Genomic DNA, 8,414 nt, shown 5'->3' with positions numbered 1-8,414 from the left:
GTGATGTAGACTGAAACAGGGCCTACAGTAGGTGGAGTAATGTAGACTGAAACAGGGCCTACAGTAGGTGGAGTGATGTTGACTGAAACAGGGCCTACAGTAGGTGGAGTGATGTAGACTGAAACAGGGCCTACAGTAGGTGGAGTGATGTAGACTGAAACAGGGCCTACAGTAGGTGGAGTGATGTAGACTGAAACAGGGCCTACAGTAGGTGGAGTAATGTAGACTGAAACAGGGCCTACAGTAGGTGGAGTGATGTAGACTGAAACAGGGCCTACAGTAGGTGGAGTGATGTAGACTGAAACAGGGCCTACAGTAGGTGGAGTAATGTTGATGTAGACTGAAACAGGGCCTACAGTGGGTGGAGTGATGTAGACTGAAACAGGGCCTACAGTAGGTGGAGTGATGTACCTGAAACGGGGCCTACAGTAGGTAGAGTGATGTAGACAAACAGGGCCTACAGTAGGTGGAGTAATATAGACTGAAACAGGGCCTACAGTAGGTGGAGTGATGTAGACTGAAACAGGGCCTACAGTAGGTGGAGTGATGTAGACTGAAACAGGGCCTACAGTAGGTGGAGTGATGTAGACTGAAACAGGGCCTACAGTAGGTGGAGTGATGTAGACTGAAACAGGGCCTACAGTAGGTGGAGTGATGTACCTGAAACGGGGCCTACAGTAGGTAGAGTGATGTAGACAAACAGGGCCTACAGTAGGTGGAGTAATATAGACTGAAACAGGGCCTACAGTAGGTGGAGTGATGTAGACTGAAACAGGGCCTACAGTAGGTGGAGTGATGTAGACTGAAACAGGGCCTACAGTAGGTGGAGTGATGTAGACTGAAACAGGGCCTACAGTAGGTGGAGTGATGTACCTGAAACGGGGCCTACAGTAGGTAGAGTGATGTAGACAAACAGGGCCTACAGTAGGTGGAGTAATATAGACTGAAACAGGGCCTACAGTAGGTGGAGTGATGTAGACTGAAACAGGGCCTACAGTAGGTGGAGTGATGTAGACTGAAACAGGGCCTACAGTAGGTGGAGTGATGTAGACTGAAACAGGGCCTACAGTAGGTGGAGTGATGTAGACTGAAACAGGGCCTACAGTAGGTGGAGTGATGTAGACTGAAACAGGGCCTACAGTGGGTAGAGTCATGTAGACTGAAACAGGGCCTACAGTAGGTGGAGTGATGTAGACTGAAACAGGGCCTACAGTAGGTGGAGTGATGTAGACTGAAACAGGGACTACAGTAGGTGGAGTAATGTAGACTGAAACAGGGCCTACAGTAGGTTGAGTGATGTAGACTGAAACAGGGCCTACAGTAGGTGGAGTGATGTAGACTGAAACAGGGCCTACAGTAGGTGGAGTGATGTAGACTGAAACAGGGCCTACAGTAGGTGGAGTGATGTAGACTGAAACAGGGCCTACAGTAGGTGGAGTAATGTAGACTGAAAGAGGGCCTACAGTAGGTAGAGTGAGGTAGACTGAAACGGGGCCTACAGTAGGTGGTGTGATGTAGACTAAAAACAGGGCCTACAGTAGGTGGAGTAATGTAGACTGAAACTGGGCCTACAGTAGGTGGAGTGATGTAGACTGAAACAGGAAAGACTGAAACCTGCCTCCTCTACCCACTAGGCTACCTGCCTCCTCTAACCACCAGGCTACCCGCCTCCTCTAACCACCAGGCTACCCGCCTCCTCTAACCACCAGGCTACCCGCCTCCTCTATCCACCAGGCTACCCGCCTCCTCTAACCACCAGGCTACCCGCCTCCTCTAACCACCAGGCTACCCGCCTCCTCTAACCACCAGGCTACGCGCCTTCTCTAACCACCAGGCTACCCGCCTCCTCTAACCACCAGGCTACCCACCTCCTCTAACCACCAGGCTACCCGCCTCCTCTAACCACTAGGCTACCTGCCTCCTCTAACCACCAGTCTACCCGCCTCCTCTAACCACTAGGCTACCCGCCTCCTCTAACCACCAGGCTACCTGCCTCCCCTCCACTCTAACCCCTAGGCTACCTGCCTCCTCTACACTCTAACCACTAGGCTACCTGCCTCCTCTACACTCTAACCACTAGGCTACCTGCCTCCTCAACACTCTAACCACTAGGCTACCTGCCTCCTCTACACTCTAACCACTAGGCTACCTGCCTCCTCTACACTCTAACCACTAGGCTACCTGCCTCCTCTACACTCTAACCACTAGGCTACCTGCCTCCTCTACCTCTAACCACTAGGCTACCTGCCTCCTCTACACTCTAACCACTAGGCTACCTGCCTCATCTACACTCTAACCACTAGGCTACCTGCCTCCTCTACACTCTAACCACTAGACTACCTACCTCCTCTACACTCTAACCACTAGGCTACCTGCCTCCTCTACACTCTAACCACCAGGCTACCTGCCTCCTCTAACCACTAGACTACCTGCCTCCTCTACACTCTAACCACCAGGCTACCTGCCTCCTCTACCTCTAACCACTAGGCTACCTGCCTCCTCCACACTCTAACCACTAGGCTACCTGCCTCCTCCACACTCTAACCACTAGGCTACCTGCCACCTCTACACTCTAACCACTAGGCTACCTGCCACCTCTACACTCTAACCACTAGGCTACCTGCCACCTCTACACTCTAACCACTAGACTACCTGCCTCCTCTACACTCTAACCACTAGGCTACCTGCCTCCTCCACACTCTAACCACTAGGCTACCTGCCTCCTCTACACTCTAACCACTAGGCTACCTGCCTCCTCTACACTCTAACCACTAGACTACCTGCCACCTCTACACTCTAACCACTAGGCTACCTGCCTCCTCTACACTCTAACCACTAGACTACCTACCTCCTCTACACTCTAACCACTAGGCTACCTGCCTCCTCTACACTCTAACCACTAGGTTACCTACCTCCTCTACACTCTAACCACTAGGTTACCTACCTCCTCTACACTCTAACCACTAGACTACCTGCCACCTCTACACTCTAACCACTAGACTACCTGCCTCCTCTACACTCTAACCACTAGACTACCTGCCTCCTCTACACTCTAACCACTAGACTACCTGCCACCTCTACACTCTAACCACTAGGCTACCTGCCTCCTCTACACTCTAACCACTAGACTACCTGCCTCCTCTACACTCTAACCACTAGGTTACCTACCTCCTCTACACTCTAACCACTAGGCTACCTGCCTCCTCTACACTCTAACCACTAGTCTACCTGCCTCCTCTACCCTCTAACCACTAGGCTACCTGCCTCCTCTACACTCTAACCACTAGACTACCTGCCTCCTCTACACTCTAACCACTAGGCTACCTGCCTCCTCTACACTCTAACCACTAGGCTACCTGCCTCCTCTCCACTCTAACCACTAGGCTACCTGCCTCCTCTACACTCTAACCACTAGGCTACCTGCCTCCTCTCCACTCTAACCACTAGGCTACCTGCCTCCTCTACACTCTAACCACTAGGCTACCCTGCCTCCTCTACACTCTAACCACTAGACTACCTGCCTCCTCTACACTCTAACCACTAGGCTACCTGCCTCCTCTCCACTCTAACCACTAGGCTACCTGCCTCCTCTACACTCTAACCATTAGGCTACCTGCCTCCTCTCCACTCTAACCACTAGGCTACCTGCCTCCTCTACACTCTAACCACTAGACTACCTACCTCCTCTACACTCTAACCACTAGGCTACCTGCCACCTCTACACTCTAACCACTAGGCTACCTGCCTCCTCTACACTCTAACCACTAGGCTACCTGCCTCCTCTCCACTCTAACCACTAGGCTACCTGCCTCCTCTACACTCTAACCACTAGGCTACCTGCCTCCTCTACACTCTAACCACTAGGTTACCTGCCTCCTCTACACTCTAACCACTAGTCTACCTGCCTCCTCTACACTCTAACCACTAGGCTACCTGCCTCCTCTACACTCTAACCACTAGGCTACCTGCCTCCTCTACACTCTAACCACTAGGCTACCTGCCTCCTCTACACTCTAACTACTAGACTACCTGCCTCCTCTACACTCTAACCACTAGGCTACCTGCCTCCTCTACACTCTAACCACTAGTCTACCTGCCGCCTCCACACTCTAACACTAGACTACCCTGCCTCCTCTACACTCTAACCACTAGGCTACCTGCCACCTATACACTCTAACCACTAGACTACCTGCCTCCTCTACACTCTAACCACTAGGCTACCTACCTCCTCTACACTCTAACCACTAGGTTACCTACCTCCTCTACACTCTAACCACTAGACTACCTGCCTCCTCTACACTCTAACCACTAGGCTACCTGCCTCCTCTACACTCTAACCACTAGGCTACCTGCCTCCTCTACACTCTAACCACTAGGCTACCTGCATCCTCTACACTCTAACCACTAGGCTACCTACCTCCTCTACACTCTAACCACTAGACTACCTGCCTCCTCTAACCACTAGGCTACCTGCCTCCTCTACACTCTAACCACTAGGCTACCTGCCTCCTCTACACTCTAACCACTAGGCTACCTGCCTCCTCTACACTCTAACCACTAGGCTACCTACCTCCTCTACACTCTAACCACTAGACTACCTGCCTCCTCTAACCACTAGGCTACCTGCCTCCTCTACACTCTAACCACTAGGCTACCTGCCTCCTCTACACTCTAACCACTAGGCTACCTGCCTCCTCTACACTCTAACCACTAGGCTACCTGCCACCTCTACACTCTAACCACTAGACTACCTGCCTCCTCTACCTCTAACCACTAGGCTACCTGCCTCCTCTACACTCTAACCACTAGACTACCTGCCTCCTCTACACTCTAACCACTAGACTACCTGCCTCCTCTACACTCTAACCACTAGGCTACCTGCCTCCTCTACACTCTAACCACTAGGCTACCTGCCTCCTCTACACTCTAACCACTAGGCTACCTGCCTCCTCTACCTCTAACCACTAGGCTACCTGCCTCCTCTACACTCTAACCACTAGGCTACCTGCCTCCTCTACACTCTAACCACTAGGCTACCTGCCTCCTCTACACTCTAACCACTAGGCTACCTGCCTCCTCTACACTCTAACCACTAGGCTACCTGCCTCCTCTACACTCTAACCACTAGGCTACCTGCCTCCTCTACACTCTAACCACTAGACTACCTGCCTCCTCTACACTCTAACCACTAGGCTGCCTGCCTCCTCTACACTCTAACCACTAGACTACCTACCTCCTCTACCCTCTAACCATTAGGCTACCTGCCTCCTCTACACTCTAACCACTAGACTACCTGCCTCCTCTACACTCTAACCACTAGGCTACCTGCCTCCTCTACACTCTAACCACTAGACTACCTGCCTCCTCTACACTCTAACCACTAGGCTGCCTGCCTCCTCTACACTCTAACCACTAGACTACCTGCCTCCTCTAACCTCTAACCACTAGGCTACCTGCCTCCTCTACACTCTAACCACTAGGATACCTGCCTCCTCTACACTCTAACCACTAGACTACCTGCCTCCTCTACACTCTAACCACTAGGCTACCTACCTCCTCTACACTCTAACCACTAGACTACCTGCCTCCTCTAACCACTAGGCTACCTGCCTCCTCTACACTCTAACCACTAGTCTACCTGCCTCCTCTACACTCTAACCACTAGTCTACCTGCCTCCTCTACACTCTAACCACTAGACTACCTGCCTCCTCTACACTCTAACCACTAGTCTACCTGCCTCCTCTACACTCTAACCACTAGTCTACCTGCCTCCTCTACACTCTAACCACTAGTCTACCTGCCTCCTCTACACTCTAACCACTAGTCTACCTGCCTCCTCTACACTCTAACCACTAGGCTACCTGCCTCCTCTACACTCTAACCACTAGGATACCTACCTCCTCTACACTCTAACCACTAGGCTACCTGCCTCCTCTACACTCTAACCACTAGTCTACCTGCCTCCTCTACACTCTAACCACTAGGTTACCTACCTCCTCTACACTCTAACCACTAGTCTACCTGCCTCCTCTACACTCTAACCACTAGACTACCTGCCTCCTCTACACTCTAACCACTAGGTTACCTACCTCCTCTACACTCTAACCACTAGACTACCTGCCTCCTCTACACTCTAACCACTAGGCTACCTGCCTCCTCTACACTCTAACCACTAGGCTACCTGCCTCCTCTACACTCTAACCACTAGGCTACCTGCCTCCTCTACACTCTAACCACTATGATACCTGCCTCCTCTACACTCTAACCACTAGACTACCTGCCTCCTCTACACTCTAACCACTAGGCTACCTACCTCCTCTACACTCTAACCACTAGTCTACCTGCCTCCTCTACCCTCTAACCACTAGACTACCTGCCTCCTCTACACTCTAACCACTAGGCTACCTGCCTCCTCTACACTCTAACCACTAGGCTACCTGCCTCCTCTACACTCTAACCACTAGGCTACCTGCCTCCTCTACACTCTAACCACTAGTAGTGAACATGACATAGTGAACATGACATAGACCAATGAAGAGAAGGAGGAGTTCACATTTAAACCAATTCCCAAAATGTACATTTATTTGTTTCCAACCATTTTTAAAAAATACAATTCTACCTTTACATTCATTATACAGCGAGAATAGAAAATTAAAGATGCATAAATTATGAAAAACCCCAAACAGTGTCTGTGTCACCAATGGCACCCTATTCCCTATATAGTTCACTACTTTTATCCAAGAAAAGTGCACTACTTTATCCCTGTAGGCCCCTGGTCCAAAAGTAGTGCACTACTTTGTCCCTATAGGCCCCTGGTCCAAAAGTAGTGCACTACTTTGTCCCTATAGGCCCTGGTCCAAAAGTAGTGCACTACTTTGTCCCTATAGGCCCTGGTCCAAAAGTAGTGCACTACTTTGTCCCTATAGGCCCTGGTCCAAAAGTAGTGCACTACTTTGTCCCTATAGGCCCTGGTCCAAAGTAGTGCACTACTTTGTCCCTATAGGCCCTGGTCCAAAAGTAGTGCACTACTTTGTCCCTATAGGCCCTGGTCCAAAAGTAGTGCACTACTTTGTCCCTATAGGCCCTGGTCCAAAAGTAGTGCACTACTTTGTCCCTATAGGCCCTGGCCCAAAGTAGTGCACTACTTTGTCCCTATAGGAACTGGTCTAAAGTAGTGCACTTTGTAGGTAATAGGGTGCTTTATGGGACATATATAATGTTTAGCAAGTGTGCGAATGTCCTTATTTTTCCTTTTCCATTTGGTGGGAGATGAAACGGAAGTCTCAGCATTATGACATCATCAAACATGGCAGGGCAACTTCCTGTTTACAGACAACAACAACAAATCACAACAAACAAAATAATACAATTCTGCCAGGAGTTCCACTTTTGGGCTGAAGAATCAGGCCGGGATTGAATCTGATCGTGGGTTATAGGATTTGGAGGCCTTTTCTGACTGAGCCGACATCACGTTTACTGTGAATCGCCGGGACATTTGTCTACAACCTGCTGATCAGATAGAATCTTCCCAAGATTGAGGCTGGCATTCAAATTGTCGTCGTCTTGAAAACAGGAAGTTCGCCCGCCCCCCCCCCCACTCCCCCGGTGCCCGACATCATATCGCACAGCGTACCTTGAGTTTAAGCCACTACCCCCATCCCATAATAGCCAAGAGCATACCGTCACCAGCAATTACACAGACATGTTAATCAACTAATACATTCATTGCTATGAAAAATGACCATCGAGTGCTTCTCCCCCCCCCCACAAAAAAAGGAGTCACTCGAAAGTAGTGCTATTTGGGACGACACCCTCGTCGACACTTTTCCCTCTCATTGAAATGTCTCGTTGCTCTATTTAAATATAAACTGCCAACTGTCAAATTCAAGCAACATACATTGTATTTTATCCAGTTTTTAACAGGATTTAATTCCTTCAACACAAACAACGTTTTCTTCATGCTTATATTACAATGATTTTGGCAGTAGAACCGAAGACGCGGTTCGTGTATCCCAACTAGCACTGTATTCCCCTAAGTGCACTAACCTCCCCTTATGGGGCCTCTGGTCAGACGTAGTGCAGGACTGGATAGTGGATAGGGTTCCATTCAGGACGTCCTGGGTTCTCCTCTGAGCTCAACACACTCGGGATACGTCCCAAATTGAACACTGTCACCTTTCCTAGGTGCACTAATCCCATTGACCGGGACCTAATGTAGTGCACTATAAAGGGAATAGGGAGCCATTTGGGATGTTCCCCCAGATGTGTGACGTCCAACTCCAAACCAATCCCTCTGGAGGAAAGATGCTCTGAGAGTCTCTTCATTTCTCTCTCACCCTCTCTCACCCTCTCCCTCTCCCAGGAGGAAAGATGCTCTGAGAGTCCCTTCATTTCTCTCTCTCACCCTCTCTCT

The sequence above is a fragment of the Oncorhynchus clarkii genome, unplaced genomic scaffold, assembly GCF_045791955.1.
Source record: "Oncorhynchus clarkii lewisi isolate Uvic-CL-2024 unplaced genomic scaffold, UVic_Ocla_1.0 unplaced_contig_13929_pilon_pilon, whole genome shotgun sequence".
Lineage (NCBI taxonomy): Eukaryota > Metazoa > Chordata > Actinopteri > Salmoniformes > Salmonidae > Oncorhynchus > Oncorhynchus clarkii.
The sequence above is the reverse complement of the archived record's forward strand: the minus strand, read 5'-3'. Positions refer to the sequence as shown.